This window comes from Cricetulus griseus, chromosome X, assembly GCF_003668045.3.
Source record: "Cricetulus griseus strain 17A/GY chromosome X, alternate assembly CriGri-PICRH-1.0, whole genome shotgun sequence".
Taxonomy (NCBI): Eukaryota; Metazoa; Chordata; class Mammalia; order Rodentia; family Cricetidae; genus Cricetulus; species Cricetulus griseus.
Genome location: NC_048604.1, coordinates 94,376,822 through 94,392,159, shown reverse-complemented (window position 1 = coordinate 94,392,159; position 15,338 = coordinate 94,376,822). Strand labels below are relative to the sequence as shown.

The following is a 15,338-nucleotide window of genomic DNA, read 5'->3' as shown; positions in this document are numbered from 1 at the left end:
AAAATAAAACAAACCAGTAAACAGACATTAGGAAAACACCTTTCACAATATCCTCAAATCTTGGGGTAACTCAAACAATCGAAAGACTTGTATGATACAAACTTCAAGTCACTGAAAAAAAAGGAACTGAATATATCAGAAGATGGAAAGACCTCCCATACTCATGGATCAGTAGGATTAATATAGAAAAATACAGTAAAAACAGCCATCCTTCCAAAAGCAATATAGCAATTCAATTAAATCCCCATCACAACTCTAAAAGATCTTGAAAGGACAGAATCAACCAACCAGGGCACATAAGGGCTCACAGAGATGTAACCAACAACCAGGGAGCCATGGGGATTGACCTAGGCCCTCTGTCATATATATTACAATTATGTAACTTGGTGTTCTTGTAGGACTCCTAACAGTGGGAGTAGGGTCTGTCTCTGACTCTGTTGCCTGCTTTTGGATTCTTTCTGCCTATTGGGCTGCTCTAGCCTTTATAGGGTATGAGGTGCCTAGTCTCACTGCAACTTGAAATACCATGTCTGATTGATATCCAGGGGAGGTTTTCCCTTTTCTGAAGAAAAATGGAGGAGGAATAGATGGGTTGGGGCGGGTGAAGGGACTTGGGAGGAGAGGAAGTAGGGAAACTGTGGTTTGGAAATATAAATAAATAAATAAATAAATAAATAAATAAATAAATGGACCTCATAAAACTGAAAAGCTTCTGCATGGCAAACAACACTGTTATTTAAAGTAGCAGCCTACAGAATGGGAAACTATTTTTACCTACAAATCTGATAGAAGATCATATTCAATGTATAAAAAAACCTCAAAAACTAGATATCAAGAAGACAATTAACCCAAATTAAAAAATGAAGTGCAGATCGAAAAAGAGAACTTTCAATAGAGTAAACTCAAATGCTTGAGAAGCACTTAAAGAAATGTTTAACATACTTAGCCATCAGGAAAATGCAAGCCAAAACTACTTGAGATTCCATCTTATATCCATCAGAATAGCTAAGATCAATAAAACAAGTGACAGCTCATGCTGGAAAGGATGTGGAGCAAGAGAAGCACTCCTCCATTGATGGTGGGAGTACAAACTAGTACAACCACCATGGAAAACAATATGGTGGTTCTTCAGAAAGTTGGGAATTGATATGCCTCAAGATCCAACTAAACCACTACTGGGCATATACCCAAAGGATGTTTCATCCTACCACAAAGATACTTGCTCAACCATGTTCATTGTTGCTCTCTTCTTAACAGCCAGAAACTGGAAACAACCTAGATGTCCCTCAACAGAAGAATAAATAAAGAAAATGTGGTACATTTACACAATGGACTATTTCTCAGCAGTTCAAAAATGAAATCATGAAATTCATGGGTAAATGGATAGAACTAGAAAAAAATCATTCTGAGTGAGGTATCCCAGACCCAGAAACACAAATATGGTATAAATTCACTTATATGTAGATAATAGTCATTACATCAATGATAACCAAACTACAATCCATAGAACCCAGAGAATAGGTACAGAGTAAGTGACTAGGGGATACAGATAAATCTCATTAGGAAAGGGGAACAGATTAGATAATTATGGGCAGACGGGTGGGCTGTAATAGGAGGATCAAGTAGGGAGCAGGAGGGGAGAGGGGGATGAGGGAGGGAATATGGGAGAGAGAGCTAAAATTAAGGGGCATGTGAAGGGTCACAAGGAAACCTAATACAGTAGAAGTGTTCTAACATATATGCATATATGAAGGTGATCTAAATGAAATTGCCAAACACCCAACTAGACATCTCTGGTCACCAAATGAAGCTTCCAATACTGGAACTGGGTTACAACTAATTGAGCTGTTGGCCAAAGGAGTCACATTGGCCTTTACAAGTCTGTTGCCAAGACTATAGGTTGCTATCCACAAACTGACAGCAAGGTCCCATTGCTGAAGATACACAAATCATTAAACAGGGAGAGGTTGAGCTGGTACCTACATAAGAGCCTTTACCACTAAGTTCTTGATACAGAAAGATACTTTGCATGCTACCAAAAGAGAAACTTCAAGGCCAAGCTAGCCACTAACCCATTGACACCTACAAGGGTATCTTGCTTGCATAATATACTAGGGCAATGGTGACACAGAACTTGTGGGAGTAACCAACCAATACCTGATTTGATTTATGGCCCATTCCACATGTGTGGAATGGTCCACTATTTCAAGATAGAACCCATACTCCTTGGGTGACCAAGAACCTGAGACTAGACAGTCTAGGGACCTAGGGGAAAACCAAATAATACTGTTCTAAAAACAAAACAATAAAATTACTCCTAATGACAATCTGCTATACCCATAGATCAGTGCCTTGCTCAGCCATCATCAGAGATGCTTCCTCCTGCAGCAGATGGGAAGAAATATAGAGACCCATAGCCAGACATTATGCAGAGAATGAGAGACCTTGGAATATTTAACCCTATATGAGGTCCTCCCCACCTCAGGGCTTAGGGAACCCCAGAGAAGAGAAGGTGGAAAGTATAAGAGTCAGAGAGGATGGCAGACACCAAGAAAACAAGGCCCTCTAAATCAACAAGCTCATATAAACTCACAGAGACTGAAGCAGCAAGCACAGGCCCTGCACAGGTCTGAACCAGATCCACTATGTATATAATATGGCTTCCAGTTTAGTGTTTTCATGGAATTCCTGAATGCTCAAATGAGTGGGTCTCTGATTCTTGTGCTTTCTCTTGGGCTCTTTTCCTTCTGTTTGCTTGTCTTGTCCAACTCTGATGTATTTGTTTTTATTGTATCTTATTATATTTTATTATAAAAAGAGAAGTGAATATATAGTGATAAGAATTCAGAGATTTAAAAAACACTAAATTTATAATAAAAGTTTATGTATTCTATAGTGTTGGAAATTGACAAACTGTTGTTACATTGTTCATACTAAAAGATGAGTCATTATACTTTATGAATAAAAAATGATTGCCTGATACAAGAGTATGATTACATCCTTAAAATATACTTGTTAAGAAAATCTATAACTCAAATATGCTTCCTAAATATACTTCCAAAGTTTAGTAATAATGGACTTCATAGGGATAACTGCATTCCATTTCTTTTTAAAAAGGTAACTGGAAAGGATAATTAAAGCAAGGAGCTACATTAAAATTTAAATACATTAGTATCTTTGTATTCAAACAATACTTTTCAAGCAGTAAATAACAGTATCATCTTATTATATTTGTTGGCCTTGGTCTGTTTTGGAAGAATAGACCTTCTCCCGGCTGTAACACTTAGTTTTCTATCACTCAAACCTAAGTCACAAGCCCCTGTGTCTTAATTTAGTCAGAAAAGCTTATGCTTGAAAGAAGCCTTGTAAACAATCAAATCCAAACCCTCAGGGCAGAGACAAGAAAACCAGAGCCCAGAGAAAGCAAACATTTTGCCCTGGGTTATACAACAAGCCTGAACTGAATGGCTAAGTCTCTTTGCAACTCTGCCAGTGCTAAGTCCACTAACTCATTGTATTGTGGTGCTGAAAGGTGGCATGGTACGTCATCAGGCAAGATTTGGGAGTGGGTCTTTCTCATAGCCCATATTTGGGCAGTACACCAAATGCTCTTAACACTTTTGCCCTATGTGAGTGGCTGAGTTAGCTGGGGTAGGAGGCTCCCAGGACCTCACCTCTTCCTCTCGGAGCTTCTGCTTCCTCTTCTCTTCCACTGCAGCCCTCTTCTGATCCTCCCGCTGACGCTGCTCCTCAAGTTTTCTCCATCGCTCCTCAATTTGTTTTTCATACTGAAGCTTGGCTCTTTTCTGTTTCTCTAAGATCTGTTGTTCCCGGGCAGCTGTGGAATAGAAGCATAAGTGTCACTCCAAGAGCTCCTTATGCAGGTTGGATTAAGACCATGAACACAGAAACAATAATCTTGTGAAAGCCTAGGATGCAGTGATTGAGATGAAGTGTTCTGTTATCTCTGCCACTAGTTAAGTGGTGTGGGGCATGCCAACTATGTTATCTCTCTGCCTTGGTTTCCTTCTGAGTTACACAGAGACAGTAACAACAATTTGGTGTAGAAAATGATACAATGCATGTAAAACACAAAGTAATGTTTCCACACATAGGAGTTATGACTATTATTGCTATCATTAAACCAAACTTGTATACCACAGCTAAGTGATACAGTGGCTATAATAATGATAGTTTGAGGGTATATTCAATCAAAAACATGTTAAATGAGCATGCACAGTGATCTGGGCAAAGCATTAAGATAACAAAGCCTGGTCTTCCCATCAAGCCATTTACTAAGAAGCCCTTACCTCTACTTAGCCAGGCTAGGGAAAGGTTCCCTGGAGGAGGTAGTGCCTGAACTGCCCAGGAGGCCAAACAAGAATCTAAAAGCTTCTTGTTCACTTTAATTCAATGGGGGAAATTATCATCTACCTGCCTCATATGACTCAATGGTGGTATCTATAGCCAACAATACATTAAAAAATAAAAGCCTTTCTCAACTGGGCATACTGTTGTAATGCAAAAAATGAGTGTCTGTTTTCTCAGTTCTCTTGAGGGTGGCCCTTCTAGATACCCAAAAGAGAAGGTGAGCATACATAGTAGATACCTGAGGACATCAGGTCTTTCCTCAGATCAGAGGAAGCAATTATTTTGTTGTGTTTTCTGTGTGAGTGTTTTGCCTGCATGTATGAATGTGCACCATGGGTATGCAGTGCCAACCAGACCAGAAGAGGGCATTGGACCCCCAGGACTGGAGTTACAGACAGTTGTGAGCTGACATGTGTGTGCTGGGAATCAAGCCTGTGTTCTCTGGAAAAGCAGTCTGTGCTTTTAACTGCTAAGCTATCTCTCAAGCCCCAGTGGAAGCAAGTGTGGTCCACAGCTCCAAGAACACTGCCTACGGCATAGTGGAGGTCCCATATTTGGTGAGTAAATGAACTGTTCAGAGAATTATACAGTGTTTGTGACCATTGCCAGTCACTGTGTGAGTTCACCCTCAATTCTCTAGACTTATCTACCAAGTCTTAGTTCTCTTCCCATTCATTCACAGATTTCTAAGGACCTTAGAAATGACACTACCTCATTTCTACTTTCTTGGACTTCAACAGCCAAAGTACACAACTTACCCAGACATTTTTCTCTTTCTTCTCGTCTCTCTTTGGCTAATCTTTGTCTCTCATCTGATTTTAAAAATCCATCCATGCCTATAAGACAGAAAACATTACTTTCAGTGTTTTATTAATAGATACTGAGTGCTAGAGATGGTTGTGTATATGCCCCTGAGCATGGATATACACATGTATTATCCACTGCCACCAACTCATTTCAAGGAACTCACTTCCCATCACACGTTCTCAGCCAGTCCCAACAACTCAGGGGCAGCAGTCATGGTTTCCACGTATGTTTGCCAATGAGTGATGTAGTAGTGCTGACAAAAGCCCTTTAGTTAATTCTTGTCCCAAGGCCTAACCCTGGAGAGGTCAGAAACGCAATTAAGTGACACAGAAACCTAGCAGTGTACAGAGAAGCTCACTAGTCCTACTCTAACCTGGCTTGTAGGTCCAGGGCAGAATAATTTAGGGGAGATGAAAAACCAAATGGTGGACATGATTTTAGATATCAATTATTATGCACATAGAAAAAGATTTAATTTTCTGAAATAAGTCAATTGTGGTAAATACATATAAGCACCTCAGAGGAGCATTGTAAAATGTAACCCTCAAGTTTAATTTTAGTTCTTCCAAGTTTGCTTTGATGTCAATATTAGCATCTCAGAACTAAAAGAATGAATATAATATGCTATGTATTTACCATGCAAATATCTGTAGCAAATAAAATGAAACAACAGCTACCCAAAAATGTCCAGGAAATTATCCCTGCATCTCCATATCCCCATCTATTCCCTACAAGGCCCTAAAGGGCTTTCTAAACTCAAGATTAAATAAATAAGGACTTTTAAGTTTAGAATCATTTATTGTAATTGGTTACTACTGATTGTTCATGAAAATTAGCTATATACAGCTTAAACATACCACTCTGGAGAAACAAGCTTTATTTTTAATGCAACCACATTCCCAATGCCTGGGCCCTTCTTCTCTGGGAACATACCAACTTCATAGTATGTTATCTTGCCATAGAAATCTGTACTCCTTCTAGTGATTCTTCTATTTGCTATCCAAGGCAGGGTCAGAGAAGCCAGGCCTACAGTGTAGGTACTGGAGATACAGATGAGGAATGAAATGACAAATTAAACATAACATATGTTTCCAAATAAACATATGTTTAGTTTTGCGGTGTAAATTATGTATTAGGGATATTAAAGTTCAAGAGACAAGTACTAGAAAAATAAAGCCTTGGTGACAAGTGATATTATCCATGTTTTTAGTCAGTTACTAGTCAGTTATTATGTGACTACCAATAATATGAGTATCATCATGGATTTAAAGACCCAAATCTAACTCATTCCAGGCTCCTCACAACTCTTTCCAATTTGACCTCAGTACCCCCACATCTTCTAGCTTACATTGCCTGCCTCTTCTTCTACCACTGTCAACACTGCCATCTTTTTAACCTCACCCACCTTTAAGACTCCAAGATACATGATACCCCATGCTCCCATACAGCTGGTGAAGTCCCTTACTTCATCCTTCTTTCCTGTACATATCTCTGTAACTTGGCCTCCCTGGCAGCCTTCAGACCTATACATATAACTGGATAGCTCTAGGTTTTCCCAGTTCCAACTACCACCTCTTACTCAGTGTCTACAAGACACATACATACACAGTCCTGTAAGGAAGCCATGAACTTAGTGTTAGAGGAGTAAGAAGAAAACGGGAGATCTTTCTTATCTTAAAACACTTTTAGGTTTTAGACTCTACCTCAAGTTCCACTAGTATGAATTTGTTCTGTCTGAGAAGCTATGTATTAAAAAAATCCCAGGAAGCCTAGTCAAATGAGCCACCAGCACCCATACCAAAGTGCCTACCTAAGCTGGATCCAAGCCTTTATGGTAACAGGTCTGCTTTACATCTGAGGAAAGTCTGGGGACTTATCAAAATGTTCTTAAATTAGAAAAATAAAAGAAAGAAAAAAAGGGTCAAAAAGCTGAAACTGCCCACAACGCCTGGAGGCTTTACAAGGCTTTTCCATGGACATGAAAGGTCTCAAGCTGCCCTCTTGTGCGCATATATAAGAGACACAAATTTCTCTTCCAGAAAATGTTTATGGTCAGGGTCATGGTCACTCAGCAGCTTCATTATAATAGAGGTGACAATCAAGCAGTTACTATGGATCAACTGCAACCAGGCATGGTGGTAGCAAATGCCTTTAATCTCAGTCCTTAAGAAGTAAAGGCATGAGTATTATTTGTTTCTTTCTCAGACAGATGGTTTGGAAATATCTTAGAAACTGATGCTGGGTGGAGAATGGGTGAAAGCCATAGGACTCTGGGAACAATTTGGGTTCCTGCTGGCTGAAGCAAACAATTCAGCTTTGCCTCACCAATAACAAACAGCCTAACATGGGTAACCTGGAATCTCTGTTGCTATCCATTTGGCAGCCATGAACTACACATAACTATTTAAATATAAATTAATCCAAATTAAATACAGTTTAGTTGTGGGAATAACTCATTGGTAAAATGATTGCCTAGCATGTGCAAGGCCCTGGGTCCAATCTCTGATACCCATAACAAACAAGTATGAGTTCAGTTCTTAGTACATAGCTAAGTCACATAGCACACATTAGGCACTCCATAGGCATATTGGATTGCTACTCTACTGTACAGGAATGGTGGAGATACCTGGCAGCTCACACCTGTGATTCTCTTCCCTCAAGTTTAGTGACTCTGGGTCAAATAAAGAAAAGAATATGGGAGTTCAATCAGGATTGAAATTTCACTAGATGTGGTGGTTTGAGTGAGACAGGCCCCCATAGGCACATATATTTGAATGTTTGGTTCCATTTAGAACTGTTTGGGAAAGATTAGAAGGTGTTGCCTTGTTGGAGGAGGTGTGGCCTTGCTGGAGGCTTGCCACTAGGAGTGGGCTTTGAGGTTTCAAAATCCCACACTAGGCCCAGTGTCTGTCTGTCTGTCTGTCTGTCTGTCTGTCTGTCTGTCTGTCTGTCTCTCCCTCCCTCCCTCCCTTCCTCTCTCCCTCCCTCCATCCCGCTGCCTGTGGATCCAGATATAATGCTCTCAGCTACTGCTTCAGTGTCATGCTTGACAGTTTCACACCATGATATGATCATGTACTAATTCTCTGAAACTGTAAGCAAGTTCCCAATTACTTTATGAGTTGCCTTGGTCATGGTGTCTCTTCACAGTAACAGAACAGTAACTATAACACTGGTTTAAGACACGTATGGTCCCAACCCCCCTTATTCCTTGCAGCATATGTCTCTCCTATTTAATGGTACAAACATTTCAAGAACAACCCATTTAAAGAAAAGTTAAATAACTCATTTCCAGCTTCTACCTTTTGACTACTGATAAACCTCCAGAGGCTGACAAGAGACCTCTAGATGCATCCCAAGGTAAGGAGAGACAAAAACCAAATGAAATGTCTATGGACTTGATCAGATGTACTAATAAAAAGTTAAGCCAGAGGAATCATAGGAGAACATCATGAACACCAATGTCAGGAAACACTTTCTTTCTTTTTTTTTTTTTTTTTTTTTTTGAGACAGGGTTTCTCTGTGTAGCTTTGGAGCCTATCCTGATACTCGCTCTGGAGACCAGACTGGCCTCGAACTCACAGAGATCTGCCTGCCTCTGCCTTCTGAGTGCTGTGCTCCACCAATGCCTGGCAGGAAACACTTTCTAAAGAAATAATATACTTGCCAGGCATTGGTGGTGCATGCCTTTAATCCCAGCACTCGGAGACAGAGGCAGGCAGATCTCTGTGAATTCCAGGCCAGCCTGGTCTACAGAGCTAGTTCCAGGACAGGCTCCAAAACAATACAGAGAAACCCTGTCTCAAGAAACGAAAACAAAACAAAAACAACAACAACAACAACAAAAAAAAACAAGTTCCACACCAGATTCTCATGTGCATCCTAGCCAACAGTTCTCTAGGTTAGGGGTTATAAAAGCAGAATGCTGCTTGCTTTCCTGAGTTTCAATGGACTGGGATGAAAAGGGAGACAGTCGGTTTCTAACAAGCTCCTAGCATAGAACCACTGTTTTAAACCAATTCTAGAGCCCTGCCTGTGACCCAAGAGCCTTGCAGATGGGATATCAAGTAAATTTACAGAGTTTTCAGTCACTTACTCCAGTACGTCCCTCATGCATGCTATGATCACAAGACAGAATCTGTTTATTGTACCCTTGTCATGTAAGCTGTCATCTCTGAGCTCCCAGCACAATATAGATCAGAAGCACTTAAAGATGAAGAATAAATGGTCATAAATATTATGTTCCATTGATGTAAATCTCCTATTTGTTGAGCATCCTAACTCTGTATCCCAAGTGTCCTTAAAAACAACCAACTTGCTGGGTAAAGTGTTACAAAGTCTTTAATCTCAGCATTCAGCAGGCAGAGGCAAGTGGATCTCTTTGAGCTTGTACATAGCAAGTTTCAGGCCCTTCAGGGCCACAATGTTGTAATCCTCATAGCCATTTGCCCTCTTTACTATGCATTGGTAGCCTTCCCTCAGTCTTTAAAAAATGTATTTATTTGTGGTACTGGGAACTGAACTCAGAGCATTTTATGCATGCCAGATCATGCTATCATTGACCTAAATCCCCAGCCTTTTTAACAAATAACTTTTTATTTTAATACAGAGTCTTACTAAGTTGCCCAGGAAGGCCTTGGACATGTAATTCTCCTGCTTCAGCTTCCCGAATAGCTTGAATTATAGACCTGGCCAAGTATCTTTTGTTATGCTGGGAATTAAACCCAGGGCCCTATGCTTGCTGGGCAAGACAACAACAACAAACCCCAGGACCAGCACTCTTTTCAGACGTTCTCAAGCACAGGAAGCTCTACCTCCATGGTTCCCTCTCACTGTCTCCCTTTTCAGTTTATTGGACAGGACAGAAGTTTCGTTTATGATTTTTGTGCTGGGGGATGAGCACAGGGACTTGAACTACAGGATACATGCTTCTTAAGGACAGAAACTGTATCCTATTTCCTCTTGTAGCCTTCACCTTTGAAGGCTGCATTGTGTTATACAAAGTACATTGTGTTATACAAAGTGACTACACAGCTCATGAAGGATTACTGAATATCTACTGTATGTCAGATCCAATGTGGGTACTAAGACATGTTTTCTTACTTCCTACTATCCTGTGGCAATACCTGGACAAGGATGATCACTACTGTGGCCCCTGTGGCCTAACATCTTATTCAAGCTGTGGGAGCTTCAGTTTCCTATATTTAAAAGGGAGGGGGAGTATTAGAACACTACCTTCTTAGGAACTCCCCTAACATTGTGAAAAGGCCAATCCACAGGTCTTGCTGAAAGTTAGAGCAAACAGGTACTACCTACTGCCCCAGTCCTGTCACTGCTGCCCTCCCAGGAGAAATCCCAATTGAGAAAAACAACCAAGCTAAGCCCAGTGTATTAGTTAGTGTTTCTACTACTGTGATAAAACACCATGATCAAAAAAAACAAGTCAAGAATGAAAGGCTTATTATGTTTATACTTCAGTATCACTGTGCATCATTGAAAGAAGTCAGGATAGAAAAAAAAGAAAGAAGTCAGAATAGGAACTCAAGCCTGGCAGGATCCTGGAGGCAGAGGCCATGAAGGGGTGCTGCTTACTGACTTGCTCAGCCTACTTTCTTTTTTTAAATTAGAAACAAGATTGTTTTACATGTCAATCCCAATTCCCTCTCCCTCCCCACCTCCCCTAAAACCCTCCCCAACTAAAACCCTACCTATCATATATCCTTTCTGCTCCCCCTGAAGGGTGAGGCCTTCCATAGGGTGTCATCAGAGTCTATCGTGTCCTTTGGGATAGGGTCTGCTCAGACTACTTTCTTATAGAATGCAGGGTTACAAGCCCAGGACTGGTACCACTCACAATAGGCTGGACCCTTCTCCATCAAATATTAAGAAAATACCCCACAGGCCTTCTTACAGCCAAATCTTACGGAATCAAGGTTCCCTCCTCTCAGATGATTCTAGCTTGTGTCAGCTTCACACTTAAAACTAGCCAGTAACCTAGAAAATGCACAAAATTCTGAGAAAGAAAGCAGCATCACACACTGCTCAGTTCTGAGACATTCTATTACACAGTAGCAGAAGCAAAAGGCCAGTCAAATGACATATTATAAGCAAACAAGCAGCACTTTCCAAGCATCTACTGCTAATCTACTGTAGTGTGGAACACTACCCTGCACTGTATAGCCTTACCTGCTCATGGACACTGGCCCTTGACCATGTACCTCACAGCCGGAATCAATCTAGTGAGGGTTCATGTTGATTTCTCAGAGTCTTCATGTCTTGAAAAATGCTCCCACCATGGCTCCCAGTAGAGCAGCCCCCACAAATGACACCAATTGACAGTAAATGATCATGGCCCTTTGTCTTTGATTGACAGACCTGTGGAAACTTCCCATGGAAGCACAGAAACACAATTCATAGGACAAAGAGGTACAATGATTTGGATTGGTTTCAGTGTGCCCCAAGGCTTCTCATATCTAAAGTAAAACTCCATTCTGAGGTCCTCTGGCTTCCATGTATGAACACATAGGAGAGTGCATAAGCACACACATGTGCACACATTCATACAATACACACATACACACAACTGTGTAAATTAAACCCAATTATTTTAAGAGTTGGGGTCTTCATGAGGTGATAAGGATTTGATTAAGATCAATTTAGTGGAGTCCCAAATATTAGACTCTGTGACTCTTTTTGGTTTTTCAAGACAGGGTTTCTCTGTATTGCTTTAGAGCCTGTCCTGCAACTTGTTCTGTAGACCAGGCTGGCCTGGAACTCACAGAGATCCGCCAGCCTCTGCCTCCAGAGTGCTGGGACTAAAGGTGTGCAACACCGATACCTGCCTGACTCTGTGACTTTGTATAAGAAACATACACATGTGCTCCCTGTCTCTTGCTCCATCAAGTTCTGGCCATCTTGATATACTACCAGAAAGATTATTACTATATGCGGCTCCTTGATTATTTGTCTCCAGAACCATGAGCCAAAAATGTTTTTTTATTTAGAAAGTAGCCTGTGTCTAGTGTTTCAATATAGTGGCAAAAATGAACTAATAGAATAGATGATGATCATGATGATTATGATGATGATAGTAATAATGACAGGCCCAAGCATGGTGACATAATCCCAACACTTGGGAGGCAAAGGCAGATGGATCTCTGAGAGTTAGAGGCCAGCCTGGTCCACATAGTGAATTCCAAGCCAGCCAAGGTTACATAATAAAATGCTGTCTCAAAAAATAGTAATGACTATAATACAGCAATATGTTAAGGCTCCAAAGGATGCAGATTGACTAGCTAAAGCCATAAAAAAGGAATAAAGGGAATGGGAAACATTGTAAAGGACAACTAACAAGTTTAAGGTTTCTCTTCCTTCCTTTTGAAACAAAATCTCATGTAGCACAAATTGGCTTCAGACTCACTGTGTAGTCAAGGATAACCTTAAATTTTGATGATCATTGTGCCTCTACCTCTAGAGTGCTGGAATTATAGATATGAGCTCACATAAAAAACAAAAACAGAAAACAATGTAGCAGTTTTCATCTGTAATCTCTGCATTCCTATGTCAAGATGGGAGGCAGAGACAGAAGAGTTGCCCAGAAGTTCATGAGCCCAGATAATCTGGAGTATGCAGTCCAGCAGCAGAAACAAAACAGACCCTACATCAACAAGGTGGGAGGCAAGAACTCACACCTAGCTCTCTGCTTCCTCTCTACTCTCTCTCTCTCACCTACACACCCTCTCTGCCTCTCTATGGCGACTGGCTATGGCGGTCAGCCATTACCCCTGTTCCTGTTCTCTCTTAGTCTCCCTACTCTGCCAGGCCATATAATAAACTAGTTAACATGTCTCACCTTGCATCTTTCTCTTTTCCTCTTTTTAAATAAAAACATAACATTGGCGCCCGACTTGGTTTAGGCTCTCTCTGTAAATTCTGTTGCAGCTTGCTGGCGGGATAGGCTTTCTCTCTAACTTGTCCTGCCAGGGGCACGGGAAATTTTGGGGATCCTAAAATCTGAACTCATAACCCACGTCCATCTCAGCTTTTTCTGACACTTCCTCCTACCTGCAGCAGCCTGAGATTCTGGAACTCTGTACACTTCAACTCGCAGCTTTTCCAACTAAGGATCTCTGGAACTCATCTGCCTGTTCACTGCAATCCGGTAAGATACCCATAACTTTTTCCATGGGGCACACCCAGCACTGCATTTTGGAGTTCACTGCCTTTTGGTCTACTGGGTACATTTTTTTGGTTACGGACTGCTGAGCCTCTTTCGGGCTTTCTACTGCGTGCTCTCAGACAAAGCAATCTGTGCCAATTTTGGCCTTGCCCACGGGAAATATATTTTACGGGATCTTTCGGTTACTGCCAGCGAGTAGGTAAATGAGCGGAGTTCTGCCTCCCAGTGGGAAATTTCTTTCACCTTGGAATGTCCCTCATTCTTGTTTGTTCTATCTCTGACCGTGTTTCTTCTTGGTTGGCAATGTCTCCTTGAGACGCTCTGAGAGTTTTTTGTTTGCTGGTTTTCATTTTTCCACACGAATGAGGTTTGACTTCATGGAGAAAAACTTCTTCTGGCAATTGAGAATGTGCTTACGGGGGTCGCCATCTCGGCCATGTGGGCTAACCTGGGGGCCACCATCTTGGTCATGTGCCATCTTAACCACGTGACCTAGCTTAGGCCTGCCCACTCAGTTCAGTGACTTGCACAGGCAAGCACTGCCACCAGACATCTTGCTTTTTATTTCTTCTTTCACTTGTTGGATGCATTTCTTGAGGGTCAGGCATGGGATCCCGCTCCAGGAGCGGTGCTTTTTTGCTTTTTCAGTTCAGACCGCTGGTTCCTTTTTCAGTTTTGGGGACAGCTGTGTCCCCTTCGGGGCTAGGCCCCTGGCAACTCCCACATGAAGACATGCATCCGGAGAGGAGCTTTTTGCCGGTTTTCCACTTGCCTCACCCATGGGAAATGCATAGAGGAACCTTTCTAGTTGCAGCCAACAAGCAGGTAAACAAACAAAAAAAGCAGCTTACCGTCGCCGCCATCTTGGCCATGTGGGCTAACCTGGGGGGGGGCCCTCCATTTTGGTCATGTGACCTACCTGTAGACACGCCCACTCCACCGGCCTATGCCAGCAAACCTGTTTGCAATATTTTTTTTAATATGGAATGCTTCACGAATTTGCATGTCATCCTTGCGCATGGCTGTCCATGCATGGCTGTCCATGCAGACTGCTAATCTTCTCTGTATCGTTCCAATTTTAGTATATGTGCTGCCGAAGCGAGCACTGTCTGCCAGATTTTTGATTTCTGCCAGATCTTTCTGCTTTTTATTTTATTTTATTTTTTGTCTGTGATTTCTTCTTTCACTGGCTCTGTTGTTCATGGCTTGTTTACTAAATACTGTGCCTTTCCAGGGCCCTCTGTTTAAGTCTACTCTGTCCCTTTAAATCTCCTGTCTGTTTGCTACAATGTACAGATCAGAGATTGCATTCTAGTCCCCCTTTACTGTTATCCAGTCCTGCTTGTCTCTGTACCTGTAATTTAACTTTATACTTATCTAGCTCTATATGCAACTTAAATTAAACTGTGCTAAGTCTCATATTTCGAAATTGCTATGTATCTTTAAATGATGGTAAACATTTAAAGTCATAAAGGTCTAATTTAACTATACTTAAAGTATAAGCTAAGTCTATACAACTTAAATCTAACTCATGTGTCTTTAAATGATGATGAAAGTTTAAAATCACAAAGGTCTATTTCAAACTAACAAAATATTTATACCACTCAGTCCATCCTGTAAGCCGTTTACAAAGGTACAGCTTTTATTACAAAAAGGAATTTTTCTCTAACTAAAGGCAAACTTTTAACTGCTAAGATACTAAACAGACAGCCCTCAAATGCTCAGAGATCTAGAGAATATGAAATTTACAATGTTTTGTTAAAAAGCTTTTTATAACAGAGAGATAGGCCAGCTGCTGGCTTTACCCCATTTCCTCCAAGAAGACTGATGGGCACCGAAGAAACATCACCTCGAGTCAGTGACAACGCTAGTCAGTGAGCAACCCTGCCCTTCACCTCAACTGCTACAAGGTACTCCAGACCTTGGAGAAGATGACAGTGGAATCGACTTTCCCTGCTTTGCTTGGGCCAACGGTAGGCGA

The 15,338-nt window shown here is 41.2% G+C and overlaps 1 pseudogene; it reads right to left on the bottom strand.

Annotated features, from left to right (window-relative positions):
• Nucleotides 1–14,332: 14,332 nt before the first annotated feature.
• On the bottom strand, nt 14,333–14,463 carry LOC113837672 (annotated as a pseudogene).
• Between the last annotated feature and the right edge of the window lie 875 nt (nt 14,464–15,338).